Raw genomic sequence first — 13,578 nt, 5'->3', positions numbered from 1 at the left:
GGACGGGGGGGCGTTATTAAAGGCGAGCGGCGACCCGGCGCTGTGCACGCGCGTTTCCTGCCTTTTTTATATATATATATATATATATATGTACACGTGCGTTCTTAATGCATGCGTTTATCAACGCGGCTGCCCCCGGGGGGGTGCGGTGCGGCAGCGCGGCCGCCAGGGGGCGCCGCGACCGCGCGGAGGGGCCGGGGCCCAGGCGTCCGGGTCACCCCTTCCCCCCCCCCGGGGCCCAGGCGTCCGGGTCACCCCCCCACCCCCCCCCGGGGGCCCAGGCGTCCGGGTCACCCCCTCCCCCCCCGGGGGCCCAGGCGTCCGGGTCACGGAGCCAGCGAGGGGTGAAGGTGCCTGCGAGGGGACGGGACGTGGCCGAGGGTCCAAGGGGGGGCAGAGGTGGCACCGAGGGGACACGGCTGTCACCAAAGGGGAGGTGGCACCGAGGGGACGAGGCGACGGAGGTGGCACCGAGGGGACGGAGGTGGCACTGAGGGGACGGAGGTGGCACTGAGGGGACGAGGGGACGGAGGTGGCACTGAGGGGACAAGGAGACGGAGGTGGCACTGAGGGGACGAGGGGACAGAGGTGGCACCAAGGGGACGAGGGGATGGAGGTGGCACCAAGGGGATTTAGGGCACAGAGGTGGCACCGAGGGGACAAGGAGACAGAGGTGGCACTGAGGGGACAGAGGTGGCACTGAGGGGACAAGGAGACGGAGGTGGCACTGAGGGGACAGAGGTGGCACCGAGGGGACGAGGGGATAGAGGTGGCACTGAGGGGATGGAGGTGGCACCAAGGGGACGAAGGTGGCACCGAGGGGACAAGGAGACGGTGGCACCGAGGGGATGAGGGGACGGAGGTGGCACCAAGGGGATGGAGGTGGCACTGAGGGGACAGGTGGCACTGAGGGGATGAGGGGATGGAGGTGGCACCGAGGGGACAAGGAGATGGAGGTGGCACCAAGGGGATGAGGGGACGGAGGTGGCACTGAGGGGACAGAGGTGGCACCAAGGGGACGAGGGGACGGAGGTGGCACTGAGGGGACGGAGGTGGCACCGAGGGGACGGGGCCATCGCCGAGGGCACACGGGGTGACCGAGAGCCGCCGAGGGGACGGGGACGTCGCTGGGGGACGAAGGCTCCACCCGGGGACGAAGGTGCCGCCGAGGGGACGAAGGGGACAACGTCGTCACCGAGGGGTCGAGGCCACCGCCGAGGGGACGACCTCCCTCCCCGTCCCCTCCCCGGGGACGCCCTGCACCCCCCCGCCTTTTTGCCCCAAATCCCCTCTTTTTTGCCCCAAATCCCCTTTTTCTTGCCTCAGACCTCCCCCTTTCCCCCAAATCCCTCCTTTATTGCCCCCAAATCCTTCTTTCCCCTCAAATGGCCCCTTTCCCCCCTAAATCTACCCTTTTCTGCCCCAATCTTCCTTTTTTGTCCCAAATCTCTCATTTTTTGCCCCAATCTCTTTTCCCCGCAAATCCCTCCTTTTTATCCCAATCCCTCCTTTTTTCCCCAAATCCCCTTTTTTCCCCCCAAATCCCCCCTTTTGCCCCAAATCCCTTTTGCCTCAAATCCCCCGCTTTCACCCCAAATCTCCCTTTTTCTCCCCAAATCCTTCCTTTTTTCCCCCAAATCCCCTCTTTTTTCCTCAAATCCCTCCTTTTTGTCCACAAATCCCCTGTTCCCCTAAATCCCTCCTTTTTCCCCCTAAATCCCTCCTTTTTTTGCCCCACATCCCCCTTTTCTCCCCCAAATCCTTCCTTTCTCACCCCGAATCCCGGGCTGGGGCCGCGCGGAGGCTTCGGCCTTGGGCAGGGGCGAAAAAGGGAAAAACACCCCAAACCCCCCGGTCCGGCCCCCCCCGCCCCCCCGGCCCCCCCCGGCCTCGCGCTCCCTTTTTCTGCCTTTTTTTCCTCTTTCTCGTTTCTCCGCGAGCTGCTGCCGCTCTCGTGCGGGGCGACGCCGCGTGTCGGGGGTTTTTTTTTATACATATATATATATATATATGGTTTTTTCCCCAGTGGCTGCTGCTGACCCCCCCCTCCCCCCGCGGCGACGTGACCGGCTGCAGGGGGGGGGGTCGTTAGCCCGGGGGGGGGGCAGGGAAAAAGGAGGAAAAAAGGAGGAAAAAGGGAGGAAAAAAAGAAGGAACAAGGGAGGAAAGAAGGAGGGAAAATGAGGGAGATAAAAGGAGAAAAAAGGAGGAAAATAAAGGAGAAAAAAGGAAGGCGATAAAAGGAGGAAAAAGAGGAAAAAGGGAAAAATGAAAAAGGATAAAAAAGAGGGAGAAAAGAGGGAAAAGGAAGAAAAAGGAGAATGAAGAAAAAGAGAGAAAAAGGAGGAAAAGAGAAAAAAGGGAGAAAAGGAGAAAAAGAGGGAAAAAAGGAGGAAAAAGGGGGAAAAGGACAGAGAAAAGGAGGAAGAAAGGGGAAATGACAGGAGAAAAAATAAAGGAGGAAGAAAAAAGAAAAAGGGGGAAAAGAAAAAGGAGAGGGAAAAAAGGAAACAAAGGAGAAAAAAGAAGAAAAAGGAGGGGAAAAGGGAAGAAAAAGGAGAAGAAAGAGGGAAAAAAGGAGGAAAAAAAGGAGGAAAATAAAGGAAGGGAAAATAAAGACAGAAAAAAATAAAGAGCACCGGCCAGGCTGAGGATGAATTAACAGCAAAAGCAGCAAAACCCCCCCAAACCCCCCCGGCCACCGGCGCAGGAGAGCGACCCGCGATGCCGATCCCGCCGCATCGGAGGAAAAGCCGATTTTCTGGGTTTTTTGCCCCAAAGCGGCGCGGGGCCGGCGGCTCCCCTGGCCGTAAATCAGCGCCGCGCTTTTGTCCGCCGCTTTGGCCCCATCTCGGCCCCCCCGGCCGCCTGCCAGGCTGCCGCGAGCCGGCAAATGCAAATGCCAAAAAACCCAACTAGTTTTTGCAAATGCAAAACAAAAAAAAAATCTAAATTTTGCAAATGCAAATCCCTCCCTAAAAATGCATGCAAAAAAAATCCAGATTTTGCAAATGCAAAAGCCTCCCTCAAAAAGCATGCAAAAAATTCAAAACTTTGCAAATGAAAAACCCTCTCCCTGGAAAAGCATGCAAAAAAAAAAAAAGATTTTGCAAATGCAAAAACCTGCCCCCCAAAAAGCATGCAAAAAATGCAGAATTTGCAAATGCAAAATTTGCAAATGCAAAAAAAAAAAACTCCCCCAAAAGCATGCAAAAAAAATATTAATCATCAGATTTTGCAAATGCAAACCTCCCCCCACAGGAAAACATGCCAAAAAAATCCAAATTTTCCCAATGCAAAAAGAAAAAAAAAGAGAGACCCCCCCCCCCAAAGCAGCATTTTAACACATCCTTTAATTTTCCAGGTCCTTCCTAAAAAAAATTCTCCTAATTCTCCGAGCAGGCCGCAATTTCCATCGCTGTCTGGGGGATAAATGCTCCTTGCCGGAGCGATCCTGAGCCGTGAATGGCAAGATATATATAGACATAGGTATAGATATATAGATATATAGGGGTTTTTTACATACATATATATATAGTGTGTATATATGTGTGCATACATGTGGTGCAGTATAGTCTCTCTCTTATATATATAGGGTTTTTCCTCTTATATAGACATATGCACTTGTATGTGTGTGTATATTGTGCAGCATCATCTCTCTCATATATATGTGTATATATATATATATAGTTTCTTTCTTAGCTGTAGCCGTGTGCACACACACACATATATGTACTTTTACATAGATTCCTGTATGCGTACACACACACACACACACACATATATATATATATATATATACGGGGATTTACACTCACGCCACGACAGACCGTCGCTTTTCGGCCATGCAAAAAAAAAAAAGCAAAGAAAAACCGACCCCAAACCACCGATAAATGTCGATGGATCATTATTATTTTCTCGCTGGGTTTTTCGCCGGATTTTGCAGGAAAAAAACCCGATCCCGAGCCGAGCGCCCGGCGCGAGGCCGACGAGCCCGGGCCTCAAACGTGCGTTTTCCACCCCAAAGGATAACTGCGGTTTTCGGGACGCAGTTTTGCAAATCTCGGCCTTTCCCCGGCGCCGGCCCCCAGTTTGCTGGATTCGGCCCCGTCCCGGGGAATCGGCGCGCGATAATTGCAGTTCCCGGGGCCCGGCTTTCCTTGCGGCGGGGAACTTTTTTGGGGGAAAAATCACGGAATTATTGTGCAAATCCTGCAAATCCTGCCACGAGTTTCCCACTGTTAATTCTCTTGCAATCCTCATTGGCGAATCGCGCCTTTAATTCCCGGAGCTGCTTTTAAATATAATATATTTATTATCCCGCGCTTTTTTCCTCCCCCCCCCCCGCCGCCGCCCATCAATTACTGCAAACGCCCCGTGGGATTTTACAGCTGGATTCGCCCTGGTTCGGGGTTTTTTTTCCAGGTTTTCTCCGGTTTCCTGCGCTCTCCCGACCTTTCCCCCCGCCGCCAACTCCGGCTCCTGCTGAAAAGGCACCAAATAATTGCAATTATCCGCGCGAGGCCGCGCAGCCGCTCCCCGCGCTGCGTTTTCCCTTTTTTTTTTTTTTTTTGCACGCGTCGGAAACAAAAACCGCAGGTTTTTCACCCGACCCCGTCGGCTGCAAACGCGGCTTTCGCGGGGGGGCTGGCGGCCACGACCCCCCCGCTCCCGCGCGGCGCAGCTTAATTGCAGAGATGCATGCGGTGCAATTAATTATTTTGCATGCAGCGGGTTTTTTTTTACCCTTTCCGGGGCGATTTGCACCAAACGCGCTTTGCACAGCCTCCGCTTCCCGCAGCGGGAGGTTTTGCACGGAGCCGCCTCCCAAACGCCCCAAAAAAGGGGAAAACTTCTCATTCTGCAGCCGGGCGTTTCAGGCCGCCCCGCGCGGAGCGCTGCATTTCTGCGTTTTCACCGCATTGACCCGTTCTCCCTCGTTTCGCGCAGCGCCGAGCGCGGGAGCCGGTGGCGGCGGCAGGGAAAAGTTTTGCATCTCAATGCAAAAGCGGCGCCGCCTGCAAACGCCCAGCGATGAGCGAACGCCGGTGATTTGCAAACGCCGGTGATTTGCAAACGCCCAGCGATGCCCGAACGGCCGGCGAGCTGCGGACTGGCAATTCTTTGGGTCGGTGGCAAGCGCCGCGATCCCCGATTCCCCGGCTCGGGAGCGTTGGCCAACGCCGGTGATTTGCAAACTCCGAATTATTTGCAAATTCCGAATTATGCGCAAGCTCACAATTATTTGCAACCTCTGAATGATTTGCAAACTCTGATTTATTTGCAAACTCCGATTTATTTGCAAACTCCGGTTTATTTGCAAGCTCCGAATAATTTGCACACTCAGAATTATGTGCAAGCTCTGATATATTTGCAACCTCTGATTTATTTGCAAACTCACAATTATTTGCAAGCTCCGATTTATTTGCAAACTCCGAATTATTTGCAAATTCCGAATTATGCGCAAACTCACAATTATTTGCAAGCTCCGATTGATTTGCACACTCAGAATTATTTGCAAGCTCCGATTGATTTGCAAACTCCCAGTTATTTGCAGACTCACAGTTATTCGCAGGCCCCGGTTAATTCGCCAGCTCACGGTTTTCCGCAGCCCCGAGCGATGCCGCGACGCCCAAAACGGGCGGATTTGGGGTTTCGTGCTCAGGGGCCGGGCGGCGGCGCGGGCACACGCGTGTTGGCGTGTCGGCGGGGGGGACGCGGTGCCCAGGCGTGTGCGAGCACACGGCCCGGCGCCCCTGCCCCACATCTCCATCGGCTGCCCCACATCCCCATCCCCTGACCCCCATCCCCTGCCCCACATCTCCCGCCCCACACCCCCATCCCCTCCCCTGCCCCACATCCCATCTCCTGCCCCACATCTCCATCCCCCACCCCACATCCCCCGTCCCCTGCCCCATCCCCTGCCCCACACCCCTGTCCCCATCCCCTGCCCCACATCCCCTGCCCCACATCCCCACCCCCGCCCCCTGCCCCATCCCCTGCCCCACACCCCCCATCCCCGCCCCACATCTCCCGTCCCACATCCCCTGCCCCACATCCCCGTCCCCATCCCCTGACCCCCATCCCCTGACCCCCACCCCCTGCCCCACATCTCCATCCCCTGCCCCACATCCCCCACCCCCTGCCCCACATCCCCTGCCCCACATCCCCATCCCCTGACCCCCATCCCTGCCCCACATCCCCTGCCCCACATCTCCATCCCCTGCCCCACATCCCCTGCCCCACATCCCCCATCCCCACCCCCGCCCCACACCCCGCCCCGCCCCCGCCGCCCCCTCCCCTCCCGCCCCCGCATCCTCCCCGTTGCCGGGGCAACCGCGCGCGCGCGCTCCCGCCGCGGGGGGGGGGGACACGCGAAGGGGGGGGGGGCAGCGGCGCGGGGGGCGGCGCGCTCCCTCCCCCCCCCCCCCCCGGCGGCCGCTTATTTCTCCCTTTAATTTTTCATCACGACGACGACGATGATGATGGTGGGGGGGGGGGGGATGGGGATGATGATGATTATTAGCAGGGCGCTGCCCCCCCCCGCGCCCCCCCCCCCGCCCCCCCCGCCCCCCCCCCCCCCGCCGGCGCGGTGCGCGGCCGCGGCGCGCGCATGGAGGAGTCAGCGGGCGCCCACCGATGGAAGCGGAGGTAGGTGCAGCGCCGCGCCCCCGCCCCCCCCGCGCCCCCCAGCAATCGCTGCCACTTTGCATATTAGCGCCGCGTTTGCATAGCGCTGCGGCGCGGGGGGGGGCGCGGGGGGGGGGGCGGGGGAAGCGGGGCTGAGCGCGGCGCGGGAGGGCAGCGGGGGGGCCGCGGGAGGGGGCGGGGGGGCAGAGCGCGGCGCTGGGGCAAAGCCCGGGTGGGGGAAGCGCGGCGCTGCAAACGGAGGGTCGCCGAGGCGCGACGGGAGATGCGCGCTGCCCGATGCACCATTGCCAGCACGCGCTGCCAGGCGCGCGGCTGCAAGCGCCGAATTGCAAGCGCCGAAATGCAAGTGCCGAAATGCAAATGCCGAAATGCTAATGCAGAATCGCAAGTGCCGAAATGCAAATGCCAAAATGCTAATGCCAAAATGCTAATGCAGAATCGCAAATGCAGAATCGCAAATGCCAAAATGCAAGTGCAGAATCGCAGTTGCAGAATCGCAAGTGCCAAAATGCAAATGCCAAAATGCAAGTGCAGAATCGCAGTTGCAGAATCGCAGTTGCAGAATCGCTAATGCAGAATCGCAAGTGCCGAAATGCAAATGCAGAATCGCAGTTGCAGAATCGCAAGTGCAGAATCGCAGTTGCAGAAATGCAAATGCCGAATCGCAAGTGCAGAAATGCAAATGCCGAAATGCAAACGCAGAATCGCAGTTGCAGAATCGCAAATGCCAAAATGCAAATGCCAAATCGCAGTTGCAGAATCGCAGTTGCAGAATCGCAGTCGCAGAACTGCGAACACACGCTGGCAAACGCAGAATCGCAAGTGCGGGGTGGCCGGTGCACGGCTGCGAGCGCGGGGTTGCGAAGGCGCCGTTGCAAAGAGAAAAAGCGTGCAAGAAGCCGCGCACACGCACACACGCGTGTGCACACACACACACACACACACACGCGTGCACACGCACACACATGCACCACGGCAACGCGCAGCCACCCGCAATCGCACCCCCGCGCCCGCCGCAGCGATTGTTCCCTGATGCTGCTTTTGTGTCCACGCGCGGGGCCGCCCCCCCCCCCCACAAGACCCCCCCCCCCAGTATTGATCCCCCCCAGTACCGACCTCCAGGATGGGCAGCGCCGCCGGGGGGGTCCCGGGCCGGGGGGGTCTTTTGTCCGGGTGGAACCGGGGGATCAGGAGTCCCGGCAGGAGCCAACGGCCGCGGCGGCGCAGGGCACCGTGCGGGGAAGAGCGCAGCAGCGGTGCAGGACACTGTTGCTTGTCGCGCTGTAGTCCCGGGCGTCTGGCTGTGCCTGTCCAGCTGTTGCACGTCACGGTGTGCAAGGGCGGCTGCATTTGCGGCACGGCGGTTGTGCGTGCACACTCACACGTGCATGGCTGCCGAGTGTGCGCGGTTCCGGTGCTCCGGCTGTTGCGCTCGCGGTGTCCGTCGCGGTGTGCAAGGCCTTCGCAGCAGGCGGTCGCGGCCCGCGGTGCAGCGGCTGTGCGCGCACGCCCCGCTCGCCCGCTGCAGGTGCTTTCGGGTGTTGCGCCGGGCTGTTGGCGCTGTCGGTTGTGGCCTGCGGTGCAGCCCGGTGTGCGTGCAGGGTTGCGAGCGCGGGTGTTGCACTCGCGGTGTGCGTCGCGGCGCGCGAGGCTGGCGGCGGTTGCAGCCCGGCGGGTGTGCGTGCATGCGGGCGCGGGTGTTGCGGCGGCGGGTGTTGCGGCGGCGGTGCGCGCGTGCCGGCTGTGCCTCCCTCCCCGGCTGCCGCGCGAGACCTCCTTTCTCCGCAGTGACCTTTTTTATTGCTGCCTGCCGGCGGCGCGGGGCTGTGCGTGGCCGCCTGTGCGTGGCCGCCTGTGCGCACCGCCGGCTCCCGGTGTGCGCCCGGGTGAGCGCGTCCCCCGCCGGCCGCCCCGGCCCCGCTGCCAGGCTCGCGGCCGCGTTTTGGGGCAGATCCGCGGGGTTTTGGGGCAGCCGCCGCGGCCGGCCCCGATGCCGCCGCGTGTCCCGGAGCGGCGACGCCGCGAGGACGCGCCGAAACGAGCCGCTCCGGCGACGGGCTAATTACGGCCGGCACTAACGAAGGCCGGGCGCGGGGCTGGCGCGGCGCGGTGCGGGAACGCCGTGCCGGCGGCATTCCGGGCTCTCCGGCCGCTCCGAGCCGGGGGGGGGGTGTTGCTCCCCCCGGGAAGCCGCTCCGCTCCCGTCCCGGCGGCGGGGGCACCCGCGCACCTGCCTGCGCCCGGCTGTGTCTGTGTGTGCTTGCACCCGGGCTGCGTGCATGCGCGTGTGTTTGCACCTGGGCTGCATGCATGCTCGTGCCCGGTCCGTGTGCACGCTTGCACGCGTGTTTGCACCCCGGCTGCGTGCATGCGCGTGTGTCAGCACCCGGGATGCGTGCGCGCCTGCTTGTCCACACCTGGGCTGTGCACACGTGTGCGTGCTCGCACCTGGGCCGTGTTAATGCGTGTTTGCAGCTGGGTCATGCCCCTACGTGTGTGTCTGCACCGGGGCTGCATGCGTGCCTGTCCGTGCCGGGGCAGCGTGTGTCCACGCGTGTGCGCACCGGGCTGCGTGCCTGCACGCGTGTTTGCGTCTGGGCGGCGTGTGTCCGTGCGTGTTTGCACCCAGGCCATGTGCACACACGTGAGTTTGCACCTGGGCCACATGCCCGCACACGTGCTCGCGTCTGGGCTGCGTGCGCACACGTCTTTCCACCCGGGCTGCACGTGTGCACACGTGTTTGCACCCAGGCCGTGTGTGCGCACAGGCGTGTTTGCGCCTAGTCCGCCTGGGTGCCTGCGTGTTTGCACCTGGGCCATGCGTGTGCGTGCGTGTTTGCGCCCAGGCTGTGTGCGTGCCTGTTTGCATCCGAACCGTGTGTGTGCGTGTGTGTTTGCAGCTGGGCCACGCGTGTGCATGCACGCTTGCACCTGAACCACATGCATGCGTGTGTGTTTGCACCTCGGGCACGTGCGTGCATGTGTGTTAGCAGCTGGGCCACGCGTGTGCATGCGTGTTTGCGCCCAGGCTGTGTGCATGCCTGTTTGCATCCGAACCGTGTGTGTGCGTGTGTGTTTGCACCCAGGCCACGCGTGTGCATGCACATTTGCACCTGGGCTGCGTGCACGCATGGGTGTTTGCACCCAGGCAGCACGTGTGCATGCACATTTGCACCTGGGCAATGTGTGTGCGTGTGTGTTTGCACCCAGGCCACGCGTGTGCGTGCACATTTGCACCTGGGCAATGTGTGTGCATGCGCGTTTGCAGCTGGGCCACGCGTGTGCGTGTGTGTTTGCACCCAGGCCACGCGTGTGCGTGCACATTTGCACTGGGGCCATGTGTGTGCATGGGTGTTTGCGCCCGGGCAGCACGTGTGCATGTGTGTTTGCACCCAGGCCACGCGTGTGCATGCACATTTGCACCTGGGCCCCGCGTGTGCATGCGCGTTTGCACCTGGACAATGTGTGTGCGTGTGTGTTTGCACCCAGGCCACGCATGTGCATGCACATTTGCACCTGGGCTGCGTGCACGCATGGGTGTTTGCACCCAGGCAGCACGTGTGCATGCGCGTTTGCAGCTGGGCCACGCGTGTGCATGCGTGTTTGCACCCAGGCCACGCGTGTGCGTGCACATTTGCACCGGGGCCATGTGTGTGCATGGGTGTTTGCGCCCGGGCAGCACGTGTGCATGTGTGTTTGCACCCAGGCTGTGTGCATGCACATTTGCACCTGGGCAATGTGTGTGCATGCACATTTGCACCTGGGCAATGTGTGTGCATGCGCGTTTGCACCTGGACAATGTGTGTGTGTGTGTGTTTGCACCCAGGCCACGCGTGTGCGTGCACATTTGCACCTGGGCCCCGCGTGTGCATGCACGTTTGCAGCTGGGCCCCGCGCGCGCCCGCCGCGCAGCTCCCGTGCGGGCGCCTGTGTCGGGGCCGCCGCGTCCCCGGGCCGTCACCGGCGTCGCCGGAGGCCCCTGCGGCCCGGCCCCCTCCCCCCGCCGCGACCTTTCGCCGGGCAGCGCCGGATCCATCTTGGTGGGCCGGCGTCAGCGGCGGCGGGCGCGCGTGGCGGGCGCGTGTGCGGGGCCGCGGCAGGGGCGGCGCCGGGCGATGCTCGTCGCCCGCGGGCGCCCGCCCAGCCCCGGGAGGCCGAGGTGCGAGGGGGCCGCGGGGGAGGCGCCGGGCCGGGGGGGCCGCGGGGGCGGTGGGGGGCGGTGGGGGGCCTTCGGGTGCGATCGTGCTGTGTCGCCGGGTGCGTTTGGGTGCGATCGGGCCGTGCTGCTGGGTGCATTGGGGTGCATTGGGGTGCAGTCGCGCCGTTCCGCTGGGTGCATTTGGGTGCAATCGTGCTGTTTCTCTGGCTGCGTTTTGGGTGCATTTGGGTGCATTTGGGTGCAATCGGGCCGCGTCTCCGGGTGCATTTGGGTGCAATCGGGCTGCATTTCCAGGTGCATTTGGGTGCGATCAGGCCGTGGCTGCGGGTGCGTTTGGGTGCAATCAGGCTGCATTTCCAGGTGTATTTGGGTGCAATCAGGCTGCATTTCCAGGTGTATTTGGGTGCAATACAGTTGCGTCTCTGGGTGTATTTGGGTGCGATCCGGGCTGCGCCTCCGGGTGCGTTTTGGTGCATTTGGGTGCAATCTGGTTGCGTCTCCAGGTGTATTTGGGTGCATTTGGGTGTATCCAGGCTGCACCTCCGGGTGCATTTGAGTGCAATCTGTCTGCGTCTCCGGGTGTATTTGTGTGCATTCGGGGTGTATCCAGGCTGCGCCTCCAGGTGTATTTGCGTGCAATCTGTCTGCGCCTCCGGGTGTATTTGGGTGCATTTGGGTGCAGTCGAGCTGTGCCTCCGGGTGTATTTGGTTGCGTTCGGGGTGTATCCGGGCTGTGCCTCCAGGTGTATTTGGTCACGTTCGGGGTGTATCCGGGCTGTGCCTCCAGGTGTATTTGTGTGCATTTGGGGTGTATCCGGTTTGCGCCTCTGGGTGTATTTGTCTGCGTTTGGGGTGTATCTGGGCTGTACCTCCGACTGCTTGGGGTGTGATTAGGCTGCAGCCGGGCTGTACCTGTGGGACGTACCCCGCACCTCTGGCTGTGGTCAAGGCGTATTTGGGGTGTGTCTCTGGCTGTGGTTGGGGTGTGGTTGGGGCGCGTCCAGGCTGTACCTCTAGCTGTGGCTGGGTTGTATCCCCGGCTGTTGTTGGCAGCATTCGGGCTGTATGCAGGCTGTACCTCTGGCTGTTGTCAGGTGCATTTGGGGTGTGTTCTGGCTGTACCGCCGGCCGTTGTTGGTTGCATTCGGGCTGTGTGCGGGCTGTACCTCCGGCTGTTGTCGGGTGTATCTGGGGCAGACGGTGCCGGCTCTGGGTTCAGGGTTCCGAGGCCTCTCCCGGCCCCTTCCCGCGTTGTTCCCGCGTTGTTCCCGCGTTGTTCCCACGCCGTTCCCACGCCGTTCCTGTGCTGTTCCCATGCCACTTCCACACCATTCCCACGCCATTCCTGCATCGTTCCCACGCTGTTCCCGCATCGTTCCCGCATCATTCCCACGCCGTTCCCGCATCATTCCCACGCCATTCCCGCATCGTTCCCACGCCGTTCCCACGCCGTTCCCGCATCATTCCCACGCCGTTCCCGCACTGTTCCCGCACCGTTCCCACGCCGTTCCCGCATCATTCCCACGCCGTTCCCGCACCGTTCCCACGCCGTTCCCACGCCGTTCCCGCGCCGTTCCCACGCGGCGGGCGGCTCCGCGCCGGGCCGGGGGATTCCCTCCCCTCCCCTCCCTCCCTCCGCCGCGAACACCCCGATCGACCCGCCGGGGCTCCCCGGCCCCCCCGGCCCGTCGATAGGTTAAGTGCCGGGTCGGGGTTATTGACAGCCTGATTAGCGGCGCTGGCAGCTCCCGGGCGCCGCGCGGGGCCGGGCCGCCGCCGCCGCCGCCGCATTGATTTTTGGGGGATTCCCGGCGACCCCGGCGCTGACACATCGATCCAGCTCCCGCGAGGCAGCGCCGCGCCGCGGGGCTCCCTCCCTCCCCGCCGCTTCCCCCCGCTTCCCGGCCGCGGCTGCCGAGGGGCCCGGGCGTCCGGGCGGGCTGCTCCCACCTGCCAGGGTCCATGGAGATGCCGAGGGGCCCAGGCGTCCGGGCAGGGCTGCTCCCACCTGCTGCCATCCTTGAGCTGCCGAGGGGGCCCAGGCGTCCAGGCCAGGCTGCTCCCACCTTCCGAGGGGCCCAGGCGTCCGGGCGGGCTGCTCCCACCTTCCGAGGGGCCCAGGCGTCCGGGCGGGCTGCTCCCACCTGCCGTGGTCCATGGAGGTGCCGAGGGGCCCAGGCGTCCGGGCAGGGCTGCTCCCACCTGCCGCGGTCCCGGAGCTGCCACTGGGGCCCAGGCGTCCGGGCGGGCTGCTCCCACCTGCCGCGGTCCCGGAGCTGCCACTGGGGCCCAGGCGTCCGGGCGGGCTGCTCCCACCTGCTGCTATCCCTGAGCTGCCGAGGGGGCCCAGGCGTCCGGGCCAGGCTGCTCCCACCTTCCGAGGGGCCCAGGCGTCCGGGCGGGCTGCTCCCACCTGCCAGGGTCCATGGAGATGCCGAGGGGCCCAGGCGTCCGGGCAGGGCTGCTCCCACCTGCCGCGGTCCCGGAGCTGCCACTGGGGCCCAGGCGTCCGGGCGGGCTGCTCCCACCTGCTGCCATCCCTGAGCTGCCGAGGGGGCCCAGGCGTCCGGGCCAGGCTGCTCCCAGCTTCCGAGGGGCCCAGGCGTCCGGGCGGGCTGCTCCCACCTGCCGTGGTCCATGGAGGTGCCGAGGGGCCCAGGCGTCCGGGCAGGGCTGCTCCCACCTGCCGCGGTCCCGGAGCCGCCAATGGGGCCCAGGCGTTCGGGCGGGCTGCTCCCACCTGCCCTGGTCCCAGAGCCGCCAATGGG

The sequence above is a fragment of the Dromaius novaehollandiae genome, chromosome 38 (assembly GCF_036370855.1).
Source record: "Dromaius novaehollandiae isolate bDroNov1 chromosome 38, bDroNov1.hap1, whole genome shotgun sequence".
NCBI classification, from domain to species: Eukaryota; Metazoa; Chordata; class Aves; order Casuariiformes; family Dromaiidae; genus Dromaius; species Dromaius novaehollandiae.
The sequence above is the reverse complement of the archived record's forward strand: the minus strand, read 5'-3'. Positions refer to the sequence as shown.